The following is a 23,883-nucleotide window of genomic DNA, read 5'->3' on the forward strand; positions in this document are numbered from 1 at the left end:
ATTGAAACACAAAATTTTAATTTTTAACTATTAATTTGGTAGTAGCTATATCAATTTGAAAAGTATAGGTAGTGTCAGTGAACTTAAATTGTACTCCACTCCATACTAATGCTACACTAGATTTAATCCTGTGTAATCCTAATCCTTTTAGATCTATATAGGCAATATTATGTGATCAGGCTTCTCCATTTGAGACATTCTCCCCAAGACTTTTAGGGACAGACATTACACATAAACCAGTTTAAGTCATAAGAAACTGGTTTAAACCTGTAACAGAACAGATGTTCACTGCACATAAACCAGTTTGAAAATGGCTGAAACAAGTTCAAGATGTAGTTCATCAGATTTAACTGATTTGGGTCAAACCGGTTTGTGGAATGTCTGTCCCAGGCCTCTTCCTGGTTTAAGTTAAACCAGACCCCTCCAGCATCCCGGCATGCTCTCTAGGCTGGACAGGGCTCTCTACCCCACAGCAAAGCTGGCCCCTTCCCTCTGCTCCCTGTCTGGAGCTCTGGCAGAGACTGCAAGCATCTGCCCAGCTTCCCCATGCTCCCCACCTCCCCTCACTACTCCCTGCTAAGCAGGAATTCCCCGCTCCACTCTGCGTTACACAGACACCTCTTGGCATTAGCTAGGAGACCACATGCTGGCTATGGTCCGTGCTGTGGCAGATGGGACAAAGGCAAACTAGACTGTGTCTTTTTTGGAGCTAATCAACAGTAGCTGGTAACGTCCCACCTTGGAATGTTCCCTTCCTTGAAAATGTTGTTTAAGAAGAGCTTGAACTATTACTTTTTGATGAGGGGTTAAATGCTGACAACACAGCTGATAAATGCTCTGTTATGGGGGGGCGGGCAGAGGAGGGGGCTCCCTAATCGGAGCATCCTGCTGGGGCCTGGCCATGCCCTTCCTCAGTTCAGCATTATACAAGGGAAGGGAGGGCTGCTTTAGCACTCCCGGCCTTCTAGCCTGAGCCACTGCAGCAACATGGCTGTATTTCTGGGATGTCTGTATGGTTACACACCGGTTTAGCCTAGCCAGGTTAGAGTAATCTGCAAAGATTGAATCAATTCAGGCTTTTTGAATATCTGTCCCTAGCCCTGAATCCAGCTGGTTTGAGCTTAAGTTTTTAACTCCATAAATGACTCACCATGGCTGTTCTTATGCTGGTAACTGGGTAGGTGTGTAGCATTGTTTCTTAAGGTGTAGATGGACATTACACTTGAAGCGTTCCAAGAATGGCGCTGTGAACTGGTTCCCAAATTTCCCTGCACAAAAGTGTGCACGTATACCCTGATAAGTGTTCTAAGTAGGGCTGTTGAACTATCAAATTAATCGTGAGATTTAAAAAAACAGTTGTGATTAACTGCAATTTTAATCATGCAGTTAAACAATAATAGAATCCCAATTATTATAAATATTTTTGGATGTACACACATGTGCACAAAACTTAGACAGTTCCCAAGACATGGCTTTCCAACCCCTGCCTCTCCCCATCCTTCCCACATACATTTACCTGCATCCAGCTGCTGAGTCTGTTCCAAGCGGGAGAGGGAGAGGGAGGGCCCAGCAGCAGCAGCAGCAAAGGGGGACAAGCCACTTTTCCCCAGCACACAGTCAGGCATGTAGTACCAAGGGGAGAAGGGTTGCTTTCCCCCCAGCACACAGGCAGGCATACAACAGAGAGAAGGGGACACTTTTACCCCCAGCTTCAGCAACGATTAATGTGCATTAAAAAAAATTAATTCAAAAACAAATTAATGTGTTAATCATGCATGCTAACTGCAATTAATTGACAGCCCTAGTTCTAAGTAGAAGTAAATCTTTGAGTCCTGTTTGCGTCCAAAAACAGCTCCATTGCCCAGGGGCTTAGGGAGGGGGTGCAGTTTGGGATGCCTAGAGGACTGACTAGGCCCTGGCATACTCTGGGCACCTATACACGTGATGGAGCTCTGCTCTGATGCTGGCTATTTAGCACACATTGGAGCACCCCCACCACCATTTTGAAGTGTGGGACACTGAATACGTATGATGCTGCAGGTGCTTTAATTAGAGTATCTCTAAGAACCACTAATTAAAGCCCCCCTTCCCACTCCACCATGGAGCACATGTATAGATGCCTTCCTGTCTACACATCAAACACTGAACCTGTTCAAGGTGGACTGGCTCAAAATGGTACCTGATTTTCCCAGTGTACTTTTGTAACATTCCAGGAAAGTTACACTGATCTGCAGTACATCTAGGCTAGGTACAGACATTACGCTTTTAGCGGTATATGTGATTGGAACCCAGTTTATACCTATAACAGCACAGAAGTTTGGCGCATACAGACTGGTTTTAAAATGGCAGAGCCCAGTCTAACACCCCTCCCCGCCCCCCGGCCCCAAGGAAAAATGTGTATTTTGTTCACTACCAATCTAAACTAAACTGCTTACAGAAAACTGCATAACTAGAGTCTTGGGGCACTTACCCACATGCGGCAAGTCTGCTGATTTGTAACATGCTGCTCACAGAGGTTGGCCACCTTTGCTCTAGTCTAAGATATGAGTGTTTGCCCCTGTGAATATGTGAATAGGATACTGGGCTTGAGAGTCCTTGGGTCTGCTCTACTACAGCAAGGCTTATATTCTTATCTATGCATTTACAAAAATGGTCTGACTCTTTTCAGAAGCCCTGCAACCAGCACATTCCATTGAAGTCCATGATAGCTGCTCAGAAAGTTTGAATATCGGTTTGTGTGTATTTGTTAGGTTAAATATGGAAAATTTATTTGTCTGTCTGACCTCAGTAAATACTCCTTGTTGAAAAAGACTCAAAAGGTTGAAGGCTTGGGAAGAAAACAGTTTTATAATTCAAGTATTGCAGGCTGCCAGTAGAGCAGTATTTAAATGAATAAGCATAATGTATTACCAACAGTAGGCTGGCTTCTGAAACATAAATAAAAAGTGAAACAAGCAAAAGCTGTAGTTCTAATACCAAAATAATTTGGAAATTATAAAAAGGCCTGTCCTATAAAACTTGACAAGGATTTTTTTTCCTTTACACTTAATGTTTCCTGAAAACTTTTCCCCCCTCCCACCCAACCCCAGCATAATGGTTCCTTCTTCTGGAACAGGATAAGCTTTCCACAGCACAGTGGAAGGGAGGACCTACCTGTATCTGTAGCAGCACAAGCAAACCTCCAGCTGTAATGCAAGATTCGTTCGTGAGTGACTTTCCTGTAATCACTTTGAACTCTGCAGTTCAGGGTTCACAGGAAATGGATGTCTTCTCTTTTCAAATGTCCCACCTGGTCTTCACACCTTTGATTGTTTGTTTTGGTTTGTATTTTTACCTGTTAACATGTGTGCTGAAGCATGGTTCATGTGCCACAAAGTTAGTGTTTGAATGTTCTTTTATAGTGGGAGGGACACGAATATGTCTAGGCTCTGCCGCCAAGTAGCCTAACAAGAATAGTTAAGCAACTTGATAAACGAAATGACTAAACTTTGTTACTCCGCAGCAGTGGCAGGGATGCCACAAATGAGGCCTGCATTCTTTCTGAGTGCTACTGTGATTCATTTCCTCTGTCTGATCTGCTGCTCTGTTTTTTGCTCCTTCTTTGTGCTCCCTGTCCAATCTGTTTTTCTGCCTTCTGCTTCTTGCCCCATCTTTTGCTGTGCTATCCATTAGGCCTGTGCGAAGCAGCTAGTATTCGATTCAGATTTGGCTGATTCGGGGAACAGTGAATTGATTTGATGATTTGGATCACTGTCCTGAATAGATTTGGCCAAATCGGATTAGAAAGATTTAGCGCTGATTCCGTGTGATTTGGTGATTTGGCCATAGATTATAATGGGGAGTCACTAAAATACCTATAACTTTTTGTCATTTTTTGAAGAATTGGATAAAAACAGCTGGGATGGTAACCCCTTCTGAGGGCATGAAGCCTGCCAAGGTTCAAGGAGGTAGGTGCAGAGGTTTCTGTGAAACTGTACCTCAAACTGTTGAAAGCAAAACTCATGTCATGTGTGTGTTAAGGCAGAGCAGGATGAAAACAGCAGGGATGGTAGCCCCTTCTGAGGGCATGAAGCCTGCCAGGTGTCAAGGAGATAGGTGCAGGGGCTTCTGTGAAAGTGCCCCTCAAACTGTTGAAAGCAAAACCATGAATGACGTGTACCCCAAGAGGCTGGAGAGGCATGGCAGCAGTGGTGGTGGTGGTGGCAGAGGCATGGCGGTGGCAAGCGGGGAGCTCCCGCAGATGGCTGAAGTGGTGTCAGTTGGGGGGGAAGTGGTGAGTGCCAACCAGCAGTCAGCGACCACCCACAGACGCCATCAGCCATGGCCAGCGGCGATCGGTGACCACCCACAGATGCCACCAGCTGTGTCGGTGGCGGGGAGGAGAGGGGTGGCGAGCAGTGACCACTCACAGGTGCCACCAGCAGCATCACCAAAGAACAAAACTTGTGTCACTTGTGTGTGTTAACTGGGTTTCTGGTTGTAGCTGTGTTGGTCTAAGGAACAGGCAGGCAAGGTTCTTTAAATAGATATGATATCTTTTATTAGACCAACTGAATAGTTGGAGAACTGTATCTTGGCAAGCTTTCAGGTTTAAAAAACCTTTGTCAGGCTGAGGAAGCATCTGCAGTTGGTGTGTATGCTCTTCCTGGATGGAATGAATAGTAAACCTACAGACTGCAAGACATGCAACAGTACACCCCAGGTAAGTATCAAGAGGCCCTTTGGGCATCAGAAAGGGGGAGGCACCAAAGGCACCATTCAGTGGTCTCGGGTGCCTCAATTCTAATGCTAGGAGCGTGGGGAACAAGGAAGAACTCGCACTCCTGCTTGCAGACAATAACTTTGATTTACTGGGGCTAACAGGAAGCTACTTGCATTTCTAGACAGCTCTGAGCAGGAGCCCATGGAGAAGGCTCCTCACTCCACTGGCCAGGACCTGTCCCCTGAGACCATGGGCACCAAAGCTGAGGCTGACCCACTATACCCACCAGTCTATCAGCAAGGGTCAGCTCACCTTGGACTGCTGGGAAGACTGACAGCATCCTCACCACAGCGAGGGTGCTGGTGGGGAAAGGCAAGGGGCCCAAAAGCTGCAACACCTGGATCTATAGACAGGCCTGCAGTTTCATAGATGCCCTGTATACTTATGGGAGGGCACTGCGCGAGCTGGTGAACTCCACACTGGGCATTGAGATGCTCAAGGCCCCTGCTGAACAGTCTACTCCACTCCCTCAGCCATGAGGTCATTTAAGATCATGACCCTCGACATCCACGATTACAGGAAGGGTCTCCGGAGATGTCAGGTGCTCCTTCCTTCAGGAATGGGAGAACCCCGTGGTATTCTTGCAGGAGACCCTGACGACTCTGGCTGATGAACTTAATTGGTGGCTGAAGTGGGGAAGCATTGTCTTTTTTAGTCACCTCTCAGCCACCTCTTGCAGGACAGTCACTTTGTTTGTCCCCAGGCCTGCAGGTCAATGTGGGTGACCAGGACTGGCTAGAGGCTTCTCTCTCTCTGGCTGAGTTTTCAGCTGCCCTCCACCTGATGCCTGGCAACAAGGCACCGGGCATCGATGGGCTAACCTTGAAGTTCTGCCGGGCCTTCTGGGACACCTTGGCCCAGACTTTGCTGGAGCCTGGGCTGAACCCAAGGGAACTGGGAAATTCCCCTGTCATGCCAGAGGGCCATGCTGACTCTCCTGCCAAAGAAGGGGGATCCCCATGACCTGAGGATCTGATGCCCCATGTCCCTGCTCTGTATGGACTACAAGGTAGCAGCAAGATTATCTTACTGTACCTGTGGTCTGTGCTGACAGATGTGATCTATCCCTATCAGACGTATACGGTGCCCGGACATTCCATCTTTGACAGCCTGTACCTGGTTCAGGATCTCCTGGAGCAAGTGCGCCAGAAGGACCTATCTTTTGCCCTCCTATCCCTGGACCAGGAGAAGGCGTTTGACAAACTGGATCACAGATACCTCACAGGCATGCTGCAGGCCTTTGACCTGGGGTCCTGCTTTGTGCAGAACTTAAGACCAAGTCAGAGAAACATCCAGAATAGAAAAATGTTTTTCTACACTGTATTATTCATCAAGAGGTTCTCTGTCAAAGTTTTCTAAAACTAAGCACTGTTGTGGACACAGTTACAAAAGTGAGCAACTGCATTCAAGCAAGCGAATTAAACTGCAGGCAATTTGTAACACTGCTTGAGGAATCTGAATCTCAGCACACAGATGTTCTGTAACATACCAATGTAAGATGGCTTAGTTTGGGTAATGTTTCAAAAAGAGTGTGGGAACTGAGAGTTGAGATTGGTTTATTTTTTAACATGAAAGGAAAAGATTTGGATCTCCCACAGCTGAATGATGTGGATTGGCTCTCTAATTTTGCATTTCCCATTGATATCATGGGCTATATGAATGATCTGAATTCATGACTGCAAGGGAAGGGGCTTTTTGCTCATGAATTGCATTCCAGCATCAAGTAATTTATGATGAAGTTGCTCCTTTTCTCCTGTCAGATAGGAAACAAAGATTTCAGCTTTTTTCCTACATTGCAGCAGATTGCTGTTTGTGATTAAAATCTAAAAAAACCCATGTCATTACTAGTGGACTTGCATGCTGAATTTTCTTGCCCATTTGAGGATTTTTGAATGATAGGAAAGACCTGTCTGTGATCTCCTTACCTTTCACATTTGATGTTGACAGTGCTCCATGTGACCTCCAACTTGAGCTTATTGACCTGCAGTGCAATGCACTGATTGTGGAGCAATTCAAATCAGTGCCACTTCCTAACTTTTATGCCTCTCTCAATGCACAGAAGTTTCCATAAGTCAAGGCTCATGTCCGGAAGACGCTTGTGCTGTTTGGCTCAACATACATACGTATGTGAGTAGACATTTTTTGTAATGAAAGTCAACAAATCAAATCTTAAATCTTCGCTGAGTGATGATCACCTTGCAGCAGTGCTCCATATTGCAACAATGGAAGATGACACCTGATTTTGATTTTCTAGTTAGTGCACATCAGAAGTTTCATTCTTCCCATTGAGTGAGTTCCTTTGTTTGTCTTTATCTTAATTTTCAATATTGTAACAGGGCCCCTTCCCCCTTACTAAAGAGGCTGGGATGTTGATGGCTTTCTTGCACTAATACCTTTTCCACTATGCGAGGCCCCAGTTCTGGACACAGAGACAGAGGAACAGCAGGAGTCTGAAGGGGAAGGAGCTCCCTGTGGAGATGGCAACTGACTTGAAGGAAAGCCAGATAAGAGTAACTTGGAGTCACCTGAGCTGGAGGGACCAGCAGCGTCACACTAAGGAGGCAGATCAGTTTCAAGGCTTTTTGGTTTTATTTTTGGTTGGGACGTAAAGCAAGCCACTTAGGGGGAAGTAAATCTGTGGCAGGGTATTTTTGTGTGTGAGGGGATGGCTAAGACCTGAAGCCTGTAGTCCTGAGAAGTGGGCTCAGAGCTAATAGGGGCAGCTAGAGCAAGAGTGGATGGAGGTGGAGGGGACCCCATCTAGATAAGGGCCAAGTAACGGAGAGTCTACTCCTCCAATGAGATGGTCCCTGGTCAGCTAATTCCATCAAGTCATGGCAGGTAAGACCACTGGCAGGAACAAGCCAGGGGAGGAATGGGGTGACCAACTGGAAGAGGTTTGAGAGGTCTACTACACTGCACCTATACTTTGGGCAGCATACAGCACACAAGAGTAAGACTTTATTTTGAGCTATTATTCAATCGTCTCTACATACACAACTCATATTAGTTTTTTAAATAAAAATAAAATGTATAGTAGATGTTTGATTGTTAGTATATTTTTTTTATTTATACTTTGTTGAAATAATTTCTGCTGAAAGATTTTGTATGTGCAGTCCTAGACGCAATTGGTTTGGCTCTGTTCTCAGGGAGGTCCAATGCCTCTGAAACCCCCACCAATTGGTTGAGGGTGATGGGGCAGGATGTTAGAGGGGACCCAACCCCTTGCTACCTGATACATTGTGCCTGTGCCTCATATCCTGGAGGGCAGAACTCCTGGGGCAGGCCATGCACTGTGAGGGTATGTCCTGTGGAGGGGCAATGTTTCCCAATCAAGGGGTAGACCTTCTGATGTCAGGCACCATGTGATGGGGACAGGGGGTTCTGGGACCAACATGGACAGTGGGGAAACGTTTGGTGTTGGGTAGGTCTTATGTAAGAGACCGTGTGACAGGTTGTGACTTCTGGTTCCATGAGCACAACCCTTCTGCCAAAAGGAGTACTTCCAGAGCACGGGGAGGGACTTCCGGTGTCAAAAGTTAGGGGTGATGGCAACGTGGGACAGGGCAACTGTCAAGAAGCGAGGATACCCATGTGGCCCTTGACAAAACTTGTTAAGCAGCCCTCCAGAGGAAATAATTGCCCCTACCTGTTTTAAGGCATATAGCTTGGTGAGGCGTCAAAAAGAGAAACCTATGTGCTGTACTTAAATTCAGGACCACTTAGCGCTTGGCATTATTAAAATGGAAAGCCATAGTGAACTGCAGCTGCAGACATCATGCAGGTCTGCACTAGTTGACACAGAGCTTTAAAAAGAAACAGAATGTAGCATAACTGGGAACAGCAAAGCAGGTAATCACATCACTGGTATGCTATCAATGGTTCCTTGGGCTACACTTGGAGCAATCTGTTGATTTTTTTTTTTTAAACATGTACAGCTTCCTGGTCTGTGGGCACAATGTCACAGAATTCTTTCAGCAAGAAGTATTTAAGCTTTGCTCAGACATTTTAGGACAAAGGGATGCTTTGCCTGGCCCCAGGTGGTATTTAATTATGCCAATTTATTTTCAGCAGAACTGCATGGCTATCACTTTCAGGCTGTTCAGATTTAGTGAGCCTGTTCACCTCACTCTGTCTAAAAAATAACGTCTTGCTCTTGTTCTCACAGATATTGCTTGGCAGTAACTGTAAGGTTTCCTGTATTGTGAGTGAGGCTTGTTGACAGCCACTGCTACCTGCCTTCTAGCCTCCAAAAGACACAGTCCACATTCATTCTACAGCAGCTTAGGTAGTAGTTTAAACTTTTCCTTGCATCTGTCCATCTTACCCATTGATGGCTTCAAGAGCCAGTGAAAAGGGGTAGGTAGGTCTTCAAGAATCACAATTAGCACTCAAATGCTGCCAATCTTAACAAAGTCCAAGAGAAATAGTCTCTGCTTTTAGCTTCTCTAGAAGTCTAGGTGTTGTAGGCTTCTCAAGAACAGCCAACGCTTGTAGCAATAATGCAGCCATTGTAATTTATGGAGTCCTGTGTAACCACTGAGAAATATCAGAATGCACTGAATTGTGATGTGTCCCACCAGTTTCCCCCACGCAGTTAAATTAGCCCATCTCAGTTAATCCATCTGTTTCATGCACAGTATTTTGCTTGACACGCTTAAGCAGAAAGACCTATTTTGTGATGTTGTACACTTCAAGGATGACCACCCACAGCAGAACACCAGTAATCTGTTACCCACTGACTGACAGCAGCCTCGAGTAACATGCTTTCATGTGGCAATTACCACTTGCTTCTCCACTGTACTGGCAACTTTTCTCTTGGTGCCATGGCAGGTTTTCAGCCTCCAGGAATGTCTGTTTATCTATCTGAAAGTTCTGGGGCTACAGCAAGCTTCCCCAGGTATGCACAGTGATTTAGTCCTATCACTCATCCTTTGTTTAATAGGTCCAAACCTGTGAATAACTGGAACAGTGTAGCCTCTGCATTTACTGCACGGTAATTAATTAAGTCAGTTTCTATGTTTTATCTTTGGAATAGTTCTGTTCTAATCTGCCCCTTATGATGAAGAAGAGTGCTGCAATCCTCTGCACTGCATCCAGGTTTGTGCTAATAAGTTTGTAACCAGTATGCAAAAGCAGTTGATTAGAAAGGAGTAAAGCAGGAGTATTTGGACCTCACAATTCCCTTAGAAGGTATCCCACAATTCACAGCAATTGATCTGTAATGTCCAATACTGTAGCAACTTCTCATGATGTAGCACACACTTGAATGGCTTCAATTACTTGAAAGGGTGTCATAAGAAGAGAGAAAGCACCTTTTCTGTCTTGCTGAAGAGATGAGGATATGGACCAATGGCTTGAAGTTGCAGCAAAGTAATTTCAGATTGGATATCCAGAAAAACTTCTTTGCTGTTAGAATAGTGAGTCAACAGACTAGACTGCCTGGGGAAATTGTGGAATCTCCATAACTGGAGGTATTCTAGAAGATTTTTGACAGCTGCTGGTTGGGGATGATTGTACTGGCAAGAACCAGAGGGATTAATAAGCAATAAATATGTGCTTCTTAAAGGCATTTGGTATTTTGCCTAAACAGGTAATATTAGTTAATATAAAGCTTGTAAGTTTGTAAACTGCAAATGTAACTTGTCTATCATAAGTTTAACCAAAATGATAAAATTAACTGTTCATGGAACTCACTGGGCCCCATAGGCAAAGCTGTAGATGTGAGATTAGCTGACCTAACAGTTTCTGCTCAGGGTTCAGTTTTGACGATAAAAACTGGATCCAACTGCCTGGCATACCCAACACATCCCAAGAAAGTATATTCAAATGAAACCTAAAAGGGGTTGGGGCTTAGGTGGAGCAATGTCAATTTCAGACCTAAAGGTGCTGCATTATAATTTGCTTATTGGATAAACCCGAGTCTGGGTAGTAACCTTTTACGATAATTTTAACACCTTTCAATCCCATAGGGTAACAGCTATAGGGCAACATTATGAGTGGCTCTAAAGCCAACAAATTAGCATAAGACTAGGTATAAAAAGCAAGTGCATCAGGTAACCAGCAGGGAGGAGGGAACAGAATGGTCATTTCTGTTCCATGCCCAGACTCTGGATTCCCAGTGTGAGTGAGGATCAGATCCTGATCAAGAGACCTTCTCCAGTAATCCCTCTGACAGCGTCATTTGGGGACACCTGACTTCGCTGGAATCACTTGACGCGCACCTGGTATTCAAGGACTATCGATAAGTTGCCAACCCATGTCTGTCTATCTGTTGTTTTGAACAACTCAGTGGTTAATACCCTTGCAGTGCCCAGGTGGCCTGTGACAGAATTGATCTATCTATCTGTTGTTATTATCTGTTATTTACTATTAGCTCCTTAATACTGTATTATCTGTTTATCGCATTTATCTTTCGGTTAACTGGTCTGTGTGTGTAAACTATAATAAATTTGCCTTCACTTCACTCCCAACTTTGCCTCCTTGATCTGAAACTGAATCAAACAGCCCAGTTGGCCTGTGATAAAATTGATACACTCACAGTGTCCAGCTGGCCTGTGACAGATGATCTAGACATAGTTATGCCTATTCTACTATGGGTATTTCTCACACTTTTGGGCTTTGCTGGTTGCCCCAACCCTCCCCCCGCCCTACATGTACCAGGATGTTTTTAAGCCTCCCTCAGAGGTATTGAGTGTTTCCTACAACCAAGGCTGGGGACTTCGACGGGGGTGTACCAATGCTCTTGCTGGGACTAAGCCTGGAGGTTCCTGGCTAGAGAGTCTTTCTCCTCTGTTCAAGGTCAGACTGATCATCATATTTGGGGTCAGGAAGGAATGTTACCCCATAGTCAGATTGGTATGGACTGTGAGGGTTTTTGCGTTCCTCTGCAGTGGGGGGCATGGTCTTCTACCAGGCATTTCTTGAGCATATATTGCCAACATTTAATAGAAGAAGGATGTTGGCTGCTGTGGTTCCCCTACTTTACCTGTGGCAAGTTAGGGTGTTAGGTCTGTGTTGTGCCTGGGTTGATGGTAGTCTTATGTAGAATTTAGATTATGAATTGTATAGGATGGTATGGACAAGGATACACTAGATGATCTCTGGATGTCCCTTCCAGCCCTACTTCTCTATGATTTTATGATAAAGCAGTGTTTGGTTTACCTATTTCAAATCTTTCCTTACAGTTAGGGTACTCTGACACTTAACATACACCCATTAACAGTTTGATAAGTGCTTGTGTTGACTGGTTGTATTTATTCACTTCTATTCCTTTACCTAGATGCTAAATTAAGATATCTCATAAACTGTCATCACCCTACCTTGTACCATAGGTGTCTTCTCTAGAGGTTGGATAGGCACTTGCCTAGGAAGGCTTTGTTGGGAATAATCCAGCTTTGAGAAAAGGGCTGGAATAGATGGGTGTTTGTACATGCCAGGGGGGTTTTCTTTGGTTTAATTCTCCCTAAATTGAAGCAGTCAGTCTTTAAAAACACCACTTCAATTTAAGGCAAAGTAAACTCCCCATGGCACTACACAAGGGTTGGGCCTGACCCTTTCCTGCCTCTTGGGAGCCATGGAGGGGAAGACGAGCTGCCAGCAGGCTGAGCAGTCCCTGAGCTGTGGCAGGGGCAGGGGCTGGTGCTTCCCTCTACAGCAGCGGTGGCACCCCTCGGTAGCACCCACCCACAAGCACCCAGCCTAAGTTGTCCTGGAGGGCACTGCAGTTGCAAAGGAAAGCATTGGGCCCCTGTGCAGCTCAGGTGGGCAGACAGGCTCCAAGGAGAAAAAAAATAAAAAAATAAAAAAGATCAGGCTCGCCGCTTTTTTTTTCCTTCGTTCAGTGGAACCTGCCTGCACAGGCTGCCACCAGGCTGCCTGCACAGCCCCTCAGAAGCATGGGGCACAGTGCTTCCTTCTGCAGCAAACTAAACCACTTCAGAGATGTTTTATTTTGCTGCGTCCCAAAGTTATTTAATGCACATTATGCTACTGACACATGCAAACAGCCCACCATTAAAGAGCATTATACCACCAACAAACGCAAACAGCTGCACCATTAAAATGGTGCAAAAGGGCATTAAGCCACATTAAAGGCCAATTTTGTGGCATGTACAAATGGCCCTAACCTCATGTGGACCTTTCCACTCATTCCTACGATCCTATGTCCAGAAGGATTTGCTGAATTATTATTATTTTTTATTGCAGAAGACAAATGTTACTATGCTCTCTTAAGGTGCTAAAGTTTATTTCTTTATTATTAGGGTGTATTCATTCTTCCAGCTTTCTGTGTGAAAATCCTTAGTCTCCAGGGGGTGCATCTACACATGCAGACATGTGCTCTTGCAGCAGCTCAAATAGAAGCGGTGCAAATTTGAGCCAGGGCTTTTTGCCTCAGCACACGTGCCTGGACATGCACTTTGGTGTAGTGCAAATTGTACCACTTGAGGCAAAATAACCATGTCTGGCTCCTCCTGGATCTGCAGCCAAAGGGAGCCAGACCCCAGGGTCAGCACCTGTGCTGGCTCCAGCGATATGAAAAGCTGCCCTGTCCTGGCCCCAGTAATATAAAAACCTGCCCTAGCAAGCAACTCATGTCTATTCACTCTCAGGAACTTCTGGAGCCCAGCCAGTTGGTATCTGGGATCACTAGCCCCTTGTGTCAGCTGGACTGCTGCACCAGGATCCCAAATCCATTTTTTTAAATACTGTACCCAAAATGTATATTCTTCCACAATTAGAACAAAAGACCACTATACATTATCCCCAGCTGTCTATATATATGGCTCTGGGGCTGCCACGCACCTGCCCCCCTACCCAGCTCCTGCAGCAGCAGGCAAACGGGGCTGTGGCTCTGCTGCAGGCACAGTGGTCAGCGATGCATCTCCGTGTGACCCGGGCTTTGTGCATGCTAAACAGACCTGGCCTATCCAAAGCCATGCACTATCAGGCCAGGTCAGGTCTGTTCAGCATGTACGGAGCCTGGGTCACACAGGACTGGGTCACCAGCTGCTGTGCCTGCAGCAGAGCCAAAGCTATGCTGCCTGCTGCCACTGGTATCGCAAGGGCTGTGGGGGAAGGGGCAGGCATGTGGAAGTCCCTGCTTGAGCCCCTCCACAAATCCACCCACTGGGACATTCCCCACAGCCTCTCCCCACACCCCCTGCAACCCCCTGTACTCCCAACACCACCCCAACATCCCCCGCCATTCTTCATAGCTCCTGACATCCCACTCCATTCCCGACATCCCCCAACATCTCCCTGCTACTCCTCACCCCCACCCACATCCATAAACCCCCACAGAGATGCTCTTGCCAGAAACTTCAGCATCTCTCCTGGACGACTGACTCCCGGGTTGCCTCCCGGGACCAACTGCCTGGGGCTATGCCTTGCCCCGCTGTTCTGCGGTGTGTTTCTTTTTAACCAATTTTGCCCCCATGCTGCAAATATGCACCACGGGGAATGTTTTTTTTGTTTCCACACATGCATCTTGCAGCATCTCAAAGGGGTTTGAGAAGCTGCAAGATGCACATGCGCACTTGTCTGGACATGCCCCAGTTGTCTATGCGGTATTATTCTGTGTTCTTCAGGCCATACAATTCTTGTCCTGGAAACTGTTTTACTCGTGTTTCATCTATCCCAGGTCACATTACTGTGTTTTCCTTCATCCCTCTGCTCCCCAGATCTCTAAACAACAAGCAGGAAAACACAATTAAAAACAATATAGCAACACAAATTTGTAAAACTTAAGCTGATTTCACAGTTACCATCTACTGAAATATCTTAATTCAAATCAAAATGCCTCTCTCTCACAATACTAAAAGCAGGTCATATGCAAAATCATCTCCTATGTCATCCCCTAGGGAAAAAAACCCACCGTAACAAGTGCACCAGTTTTTAAAGAGTCAATTTTCCACTCTTCATATCACACTTTTTATTTCCCCCGATTCATTCTTCTTATTTTTGCTTTTAATGAACACTTATCTGGATTTTCCATAGCTTTATTTCTCTTATATTTTCATATTGATCTTGATTTTAGTACAGCTTCAACTGCTGCCACTCCCCTTCCCTCCCCCCCAAGTTCCAAATGAACAAAATTTTCCTTTTAAAACTCAAAAACAACTGCTGCGGAAAGCCCCAGCTGGGTCCAATATTTTTCTATGGTAGGTCTTTGAAAATAGATCCTGTGGTTTAAAAAAATATTCTTGGTCCTTTTCTAGCTGAATAGCACAGTTCTCACAAAGCTTTGTAGTATCTATTCCTGCAAGAATCCTATAACCATCTGTCTTGTTAACCTCTTTATATACCCTTAAAACATTCTCTACATTTAGATTGCTCCTTTTATCTCTTTGCACAAAATATATTGAAATGTTCTGAACACATTCCATTAAATCTCCATCTCTGACTTTCCTTCCCTGGATCCCATCAATTTTACATTTTCTTCTATCTCTATTTTCTAGGTCACCAGTTCTTTACTAATTTACATGATGCTGGACCATAAATCTTTTCCCACTATGAATTTCAGCCATATTGTGCTGTTTACCAAAGTTTCTCTAACATCCAAGAAAACTCACCTGTTTTTATTACTTACCTTCTGTGACTGCTTGTAGTAGGTTAATTTCCATATTTTTCTGTTTCAGGAGCAACCAACCTAGTAGCTGATGCAGCTGATTATTCATCTCTTGATTTTTTTCCCTCTCTCTCTTGTTCACTAAACTCAGTTTGTTTCTAAAGAAATTTCAAGGGAGTTTGTGTATCAAAAACACATTTTTTTCTCTCTCTCACTGTAAGGAAGTCTGTGTTGTCTCATAATAGTGATAAATGAGGAAATATCATATTGACAGGATCTATTTGTAGGACCTGTTTGTTTTTTTTTCAAAAGCCCATAACTTTTCCTACTTGACTGGTTTCCTGGATGTTAGTAGCCCTATTTATGTGAGTACAATTAGGTCTGTTTGTGTTTGTGGAATTGGGACCTTAGGACACATCTATTTGTCAGTAATCTGTCAGTAAAACCTCCACCATTGGGTGTTTTTTCATAGATGACCATTTGGTTCTTTACGACTGTGGCATCTACCCCTGCTCTGAATTGTAGATATCTTATATCAGCAATTCTTAGCCAAGGTGCCGTGAGATCCTTTTAAGGATGCCACAGAGTGCCACAGAATATTAGCACCATTAGATCCGTGAACACCTGTATGATTCACAAGATAAATGCAGAGATTTCAAATGGGAATTCAAAAACTTTCTGACCTATTGTGGTCTTGCTGAGTTCTTTGCAACAGAAGAATTGTTCTTTTATTTTTTTCTATAGTCAAGAAATGAGTGAAAGATAAAAGCTGGCATTTTCGAAGGGGTGCCTTCAGTCTAACAAGAGGTGCCTTGAGTCTAAAAAGGTTGAGAACCATTGCCTTAAATGGACTTACACGGATAATGAATTATTTCTTTCTGATAACCATTGTCCATTTGGCTTCATTTTACTTGCTTTCCTACATACTGTTTTCTTTGTATCCCTTACTACATATAAACAGTGGGTGCGTCTACACATGAATTTAAGATGGTTTAAATTTAATGTACATTCAACTAATGTGAATTAAGAGGGTTTTGGCAGGTGTCTGCTTGTGGTGGGACTTGGGACTAACTTTAGTCTCAGGTCACTTCAGCCCTGCCATGTGCCCCTGTGGTCATGGATGGGGAGCTCCAGCTTCCAGACACATGGCTGCCAGCACTTGGCAGCCATGCTGAAGCCAGAGCCAGCAGAACAGCATTTGGCAGCCATCTTGGAAACACACTCCTGCCCTCTGATCCCTGGCCAGCCCCTTCCCTGCCCAGGAGCCACGTGCCCAGCACAAGGGCAGCACGCAGCAGCTCCCACCTTGCCCACCCTGCCTCCCTGCACCAGGGCTGCTACTGCCCCAGCCAGTGACACCCAGCACCCCAGCGCTCCAACCCAGCCCCTGCCAGTGACAACCCCATGATCCTGCTAGCCTTTGTGCTGGCCCTGCTGGCCCCAGCAGGCACTCCCCTGCCCAGGCCCCAGGCGAGCGGCACAGCGGTTGTGGGAGGCCTGGGCTGACCCCCTGCACTTCCCTCTCCAGCCTGCTGCCCACACAACCCTTATCTAGTGCCCACCCCCAGCACCACTCTCAGGACATGCACATAGGTAAAACAAAAAAAGTTATTACCCTCACAACCCATCCCTTTCTCTCCCCACTCAACAAACAGTGCCCCTCCACCACCCTCCCCACCCACCCACACACCAACAATAAAAAATCTGCTTATAGACCTGGGGGAGAAGAGGTGCCCAGTCAGGAGCCTGGGGCTGGGCTCTGGCTGGCCTCCTAGTGGCTGGACAGACCCAGGAATAAATTCCCTGAGTTAATGCAGAATAATGCATCTACACATGTGTTAATCTGCATTAACTAATTGCACTTAAATGTGATACTTGATTTGGGCAGGTATCAAATTTAGGCTCACATAATTTCTAAGCCATATTAAGGGTGCAGATGTATAGACCTGAGCCCCTAATGCATCTTAAATTGGGCTAATCCACATACAGGACATTTATAGACATTAGGGCTGTGAGAAATTTTGTTGGCCATTTCATTCTGACAGTTTTTCAACCAATTTTGAGGTCAAAACAGCAAAATTGGAACAAAGCAAAGCCAGTTGAAATAGCTTTGAAACAAAATGAGGCTGGTTGAAACATTTCGACTTTCGAAAAGTTTCGCTCATAGGCTGGGAATGGTAAGTCAGTCCAGCTGATCTGACTTCCCATCCTCAGTGCAAGATCCGGCACCCCTATCCGCTTGATTGTGCCGGGGGTGAGAGGCAACCCAGCTGGACTACCTCCTGCCCCCAGCGTGATCAAGTGTGGGGCCTCAGGAAGCAGCCTAGCTGGGCTGCCTCCTGCCCCGGTGCGATGTAGTGCTGGGGATGGGAAGTCAGCCCGGCTGGTCTGACTTCCCATCCCCAGTGAAACTCAAAACGGCATCAAAACAGCCTTTCTGCTTCAACGAAATGGACTGGAACGGAACAGCTGTTTGGACTCTAAATGAAATTCAAGACAAAACACTGTTTCCTCGAATTGTTGAAACTCAAGGCAAAACAGAATGGTGCCATTTCACACAGCCCTAATAGATGTACCTTTTCATCCTTCAACCCACTGGAGATCCAGCGGGTTAGAGCAGACTCAATTAATCAAGTCTGCTCCACACACGAGCTCACACATACTGTACTGCTTTGGATGCAGTTGTATAAGCAGTGAAATGCGCATCAGCATGCAGAAAATGGCAGCAGTGCTTTTCTGAACTAAAACATCTCAGAACTAGAAGCACACCGTCGCTATTTTCTCAGCACTGACATGTATTTCACAGCTTATACAATTGCATGTGCCACAATGCCCAGTGCTTTTAAAAGTGCCCGGTGCTGTGGCATAAGAATATGTACAAATGCCCATAATAACCATGTGTAGAAACAACCAGTGATGTGCTTCTTATCCTAACATAAATTAGCAGTTACTTACCATTGTCTCACTGCAAAAAAACAAGCAAACAAAATTAAAAAAACAGAAGAGTAGAACCACACAGTATCCATCCATTAAAAAAACAGAAGAGTAGAACCACACAGTATCCATCCAGCTTGAAAAGGTCTCTTCTATATGTAACAGGGGTGTAGGCAAAGAAGATTGAACCTGTATTTACAAAGATAATTAGTTAGTGCAATACCTGGCCATCAGTTCAGGATTTTAGGCTCTCAAGCTTTGTTATCACTTGTCTAGGAACAGATTTTGCATTTGTCCCTGGGCAAATTGTGCCTGTGTTTGTCCCAGAACAGAAATATCCCAGGAAAACAGAAATAAGAAAGCAACTGATTAGCTCTTCCAAATTATAGTAATATCTTAGTTATGTTAAAGAATACTAATGATAAAGGATAGTATTAGCTGAAAACCCATCATTCGGATTTCTAAAAGCAACAATGCTTACTTAAATGAATGGGAGCAAAGAAAATAAATAAGTAATCTGGCTTTTTTTCTGGCTTGTTTACTTGGTGCATTTGACAATGCTATGGGCATATAGTTCCAGAATGAATAAAAAGAAAATATTGTAAAATCAGAAACTTCACAGAGATACTCAGTGGGAAATGCATTACCTACAGATGTTTTTAATTTACTTTTTAAATTTGACTACATTTTAATCTGATTGTGTCCCTTTAAACTAAATCCTAAAAGCCACAATGAAATATAAAAAGTCTAGAGCAAGCAACAGCCACTAGGTGGCAACAATTAGCAAGAAAACATTTTGATCCTAAAATGGACTGGCATCACAAATACGAAAAAACATGAACAGTCAATGACAAATCATCAGTATTGCTCCTTAATGTAAAGAAACACTGAGAACATAAAGTGTGCTACTTTATAAAATCCTTTAAATTTGTTAAAAATCCCTGGGAGGATGGGTAACTTTAACTTGATTTGTTTCATGTCTTTCACCTTAATGCATTATGGCAACAAAGTGAACTTGCTATTTAGTTCTGCTATAGTATCTAGAAGTACCTCTATCAAAGTGTAAATTGCTGTTTTATAATTTTTAGAGCAGTGGTTCTCAACCTTTTAGATCTGGACCCATTTGTAAACATTGATGGCCAGTCCTGACCCAGTGCCCCTCATTCCCTCCCTAGTGCCCCTCACTCCCAGGTCCCAGCCTGTGCTGGGCAGGGGATGGGGATGGGGGATTGGGTGAGTGTATGGGGCTCCCCAAGTAGCCCCTGCAAGCTGGAACTCTGCCTGCAAGGGAAAAGCCATGGTTTCTCACATTCTTCTCCTTTAAAGGATATTTCATTTTTAAAGCTTGTTGATCCATTGTTAAAGGTTGTTTGCAACCCTTTCATATATTCTTGTGACCCACTTTTGGGTTGCAACGCATGGGCTGAGAAATGCTGTTTTACAGCAAAACTTCTCAGTGAATTTTAACTGAGATTCTTGCAACACCTACTACAAAAGCAAGAAAGAAACTCTGATACTACTCACTTCCATGCTTCTTAGTAGAGTGAAATCATATTCTCCTGATCCATGACTGTGTTGCCAAATTAGAGGACTTGTGAATATGTAAAGCTAGCATAATTTGAACCTCAAAGTGCAAACTTTAAAGGTGAGGTTTACAGAATCATAGCACATTGCTTTAACACCTGATTTAAAAAATCATAAAATCCCTCCCCTGATTTTAAAATGCTTATTGGGTACCTTTGTTCTGTTTTCCCCTTGAAACATAGTGAAACACTGAGGAGCCTTGCACTTCAGTTGCTCTTAGTGGCTAAAACATGAATGTATTTTTTATGTCCTACCCTTAAGCAGAACACATTCAAATTTACAACTAATTTCAAAATAATTTCCCCACCTCCCAATTCAAGTTAGGTAATGTGAAGCAACACAACATATCAGGTGAATTCTAGCCATCTGTTCCTCCTCCTCTCTCTCTCTGTTGTGACGATTGTTTATCCTGTCTTTTCATACTTAAATCCCAGCAGAGGTGCTGAGGATCTTCAGCTTCCATTAAATTCAAGCCTTGTCTATGCCAGGGATTTAACCCAGTGTTGCCATTGACATTCAGCTATCTGTGGTAAGACACCAGGGTCAACAGGGAAAAACAACAATCATGATTTTTTCACTAGTGCAGTTTATCCTGTTTTCATGAAAGAGTCCTGTTGCTTTGAATGGACTTTAATCAAGTCCTAAATTAATCCAAACTCAACACAGTTCATTTCCTTGTCTCCCCAATCCAAGAATCTGGGCTGATGCACAAATTAAAGTCCCATTCCTGCCAAGGCTTTTTTTTTTTTTTATGTACTTAACACATGCCAGTAGTCCCAGACATTTACAAGGCTGCTGTCATGCAGAAAGATACATCCGTGTGTAAGTATTTACAGAATCAAGGACTATGAGCCCTACAAAAATTTCATTACAAAGGACGGGGCTCAATACCACAGGGTTCTTGTCACACAAACTACTGTAAGTTAAACCAGGGTAGGGATGCTGCTTTGGAGTAAAAGCCTGTGTTCTCTTACACCGGGGTAAATGAAAGCTGATCCACAGTCACGTAGCTGTCTTTCATTGAAAGTATGTCCCTGCTCTCATTTATTTCACAGTAACTTATTCATTTCCTCATGCCTACAAGAGTTGTGTTAAGTGGGTCTGTTACAGTATGCACAACATTGGAGTGGGGCCTAAAATTAAGTGCACTAGCCTCAAACATTATGTTAAAAGGAACAATAGAGCAAAACTACATGGTGGGTTGGTGAGAAAGGAGGTCAAAAAGGTCACAAGTACCATCTACTACAATGAACATTTCAATAGATCAAAAGGTCTTACCCAGTAAGCAAACGATTACTCTTGGTACCCTATTGGCAGTAAAATGTTTCACAGGTTGTTGGGAAGAAGACAGGGTGGATTTGCATCTTATAGACTAACTCAGTGGCTGGCAACCTTTAGCAAGTCACAGGCCAGAACATCTTGGCTCCAGTTCAACACAGGCTGGGTGGCTTTAGTGACACATCAATAGCAGGGGGCTTTTCCTGCACCCGTGCCAGGCCTAGGCAGCTGGGAGCTGTCCCTACACTTCCCCCAGCCCCTTGTTCAGCTGGCAGGGAGCTGCACTGGGGCTGGGCAGCTGCATCCTTGCTGCCATTGCTTCCTTCTTCTCTTGCCTCCCAGCTGCAGTGCAGCTCCTTACTGCTAGAAGCTGTGCCCAGTAGCTGGGGAGTGGTGGGAGGAGGAAGAAGGGCATTGCTAGGGGAAGTAGTGGTGGTTTGAGCTTCCAGCTACCCTTCCCTAGCGCAGCTTTTTGTTGCCTGGACCCAACATGGGCACAGGTAAACCCTGTGGCTCTATGGGCTGAATCCATTGGCTCCCTGGACTTACATTGCTGATCCCTGAGTTAAATCAAAGATGTAATTACATGCTGTTGTCATTCTTGTCTCTGTTAGGGACACACTCTATCATATGCTGCCCACCCTGAATCCTGACAAACAGGTGCATTTGGCAATAGTGACCCATACCCCATGCAGCAGCATCTTCAACCCTAACAGAAAACAATTGTTACAGAAACATATGTTCCATCACCTGGGACAGATCTGAGGGGTGAAAGGAGGGTACAATGGTGTACTTGCACCCCTCTGATTCTTGGTCCACCCAAAATTTAAAACAAACTACCTCGCAGTGGCAACAGTACTTCTATTCAGGCAGCAGGGAGGGAGTCATTTGACTTCATAGCTCATTATGATCTACCTGATTCCTTCTAAACTCTTCATTCCATAGGTGTGAATGGCCCCCTCTCCTTTTTTGATGGTTATGTTCCACTAATCAACCTATTCTTCCTTCTGCAACTCTGCTGTCTGTTGGCTGCTCCTCTTAATTAGCTCATATTTCACAGCCCTGCAGACCAGTTTTAATCCCTAGCTCAAAACATCAATTCAGGTGTAAAAATAACTTTCAGTGAAGCATTTGATGCAGTCTTAAGATGCTCAGAAAAGCTTGCTTTTGTTTTATAAATGTGAAAGAGACGTATAGTTAATTCTAATGACCACAGGACTAAAGAAACAACATCTGGTTATTTTTGTCTGCTTCATTGCATTTGATATAGCAAATGTCACTGGCAGTGACAATTCCTCAATTCAAGAATGATCTCTACCACCGCTCATTGATAGGTTTTGAGGTGGCTTAAGAGTTAAATCCTTGAGCCACAGATCTGTCTGCAAAAGTTGCAGGGCTTTCCACAGAGGAGAGTAGGCTATAGGCTGGGATTCATCCCCTTTTCTTTTCTCTGCTTTGAGGGCAAGACACTCCACCTCACAAAGGACTGCTGCTTGGTTGAGGCTGTAGCACCATTTGAGCAAATGTATGGTATTTATATTGGAACATCTATAGCAAATGTATGATATAGCAAATTAGTACACATTCCAATACAGCTATACTTGGTTTTGCTTTGATCTTAAACTGAATAATACAGCCCTAGACCCCTAGCATATTAGTAAAGCTGCTAGTTTATTTTTACCTGGAAAAAAAATATTGTGTTTTATGTGACGATGTACTGTACCACCTGCACCTTCCTTTTCAAAGTCATAGATCCACCCATGTCCATGACACTTTTATTGCAACCTTAAAGGTCTTCAACCCACGTTTTCCTCTCTCAGCAGTGCTCTCTCTCCCTAGTCTTTTCTTCCCCTTGCCCTATCCTTTACATTTCAGTGGCTTCAGGCCTTTCTATTTAGCCCCGCTCCTCTCTGCAAGCAAGTCCGTTCATAGCATCTGACCACCTCGGCTGGTGCCTACCACAGCTGATGCTTTTTGGAACATTGGTTTCCAAGACCCCTGCTGCACATTGCATATATGACACAATTCACTGGTGAATTGTGCAATTAACGTAGACCGGCCAGACCTATGAAGTTACTATCGCACAATCCACTGGTGAATGGCGCAGTGTACATTGACTGGCTACATGTACTAAGTAGTAACCACACAATTCACTGGTGCCTCGAGCAATAAACATTGACTGGCCACATGCACAAACTAATTATCATACAATTCGCTGGTGAATCACCCAATAAATGGCAACTGGCTGCATGTATAAAATAATTATCACAATATTTGCTGGTGAATTGTGCAATAAATGTAGGCCAGCCACACGTGCAAAGTAATAATCACTCCATAAGAAGGACTAGCCAGCTATAAAAGAGCCAGGCAGTTACAAAGTAAGTGCTTGAAAATGTGTAGCAACTCTCTGGCTGGTTTCTATCCAGCTTTCATTTGAGCAAGGGAAGTCTAGGTTAGTTTTTCCTAATATCTTCCTCAAGAGGAGGGTTGTGAAGCACTGGAGCAGGCTGCCCAGAGAGGATGTGGAGTCTCTATCCTTGGAGGTTTTTAAGGTTCCTCAGGGAGGCAAAGCCTTGACTGGGATGAGGTAGTTGGGGTGGTCCTGCTTTGAACAGGGATTGGACTAGATGTGACCTCCTGAGGTCCCTTCCAGCCCAAATTTCCTATGATTCTATGAATACCTGTCAAAGCGCTGCCCCGCACCCACTTCAGACGGCCCCCCTCCCACCTCCCTTTCCCTAGGGCCATGGGAAAG

At 44.5% G+C, this 23,883-nt stretch overlaps 1 long non-coding RNA gene across 1 annotated transcript; it reads right to left on the minus strand.

The window, feature by feature from the left end:
- Positions 1 to 14,059: 14,059 nt before the first annotated feature.
- On the minus strand, positions 14,060 to 18,595 carry LOC149868873 (uncharacterized). Its single transcript, XR_016441040.1, has 3 exons — positions 18,288 to 18,595; positions 15,354 to 15,490; positions 14,060 to 14,449 (listed from the first exon to the last, which is right to left on the minus strand). It is a non-coding gene; the product is annotated as an uncharacterized LOC149868873 (long non-coding RNA).
- Between the last annotated feature and the right edge of the window lie 5,288 nt (positions 18,596 to 23,883).

Source organism: Crocodylus siamensis, chromosome 3 (assembly GCF_052110815.1).
Source record: "Crocodylus siamensis isolate JL-2025a chromosome 3, ASM5211081v1, whole genome shotgun sequence".
NCBI classification, from domain to species: domain Eukaryota; kingdom Metazoa; phylum Chordata; order Crocodylia; family Crocodylidae; genus Crocodylus; species Crocodylus siamensis.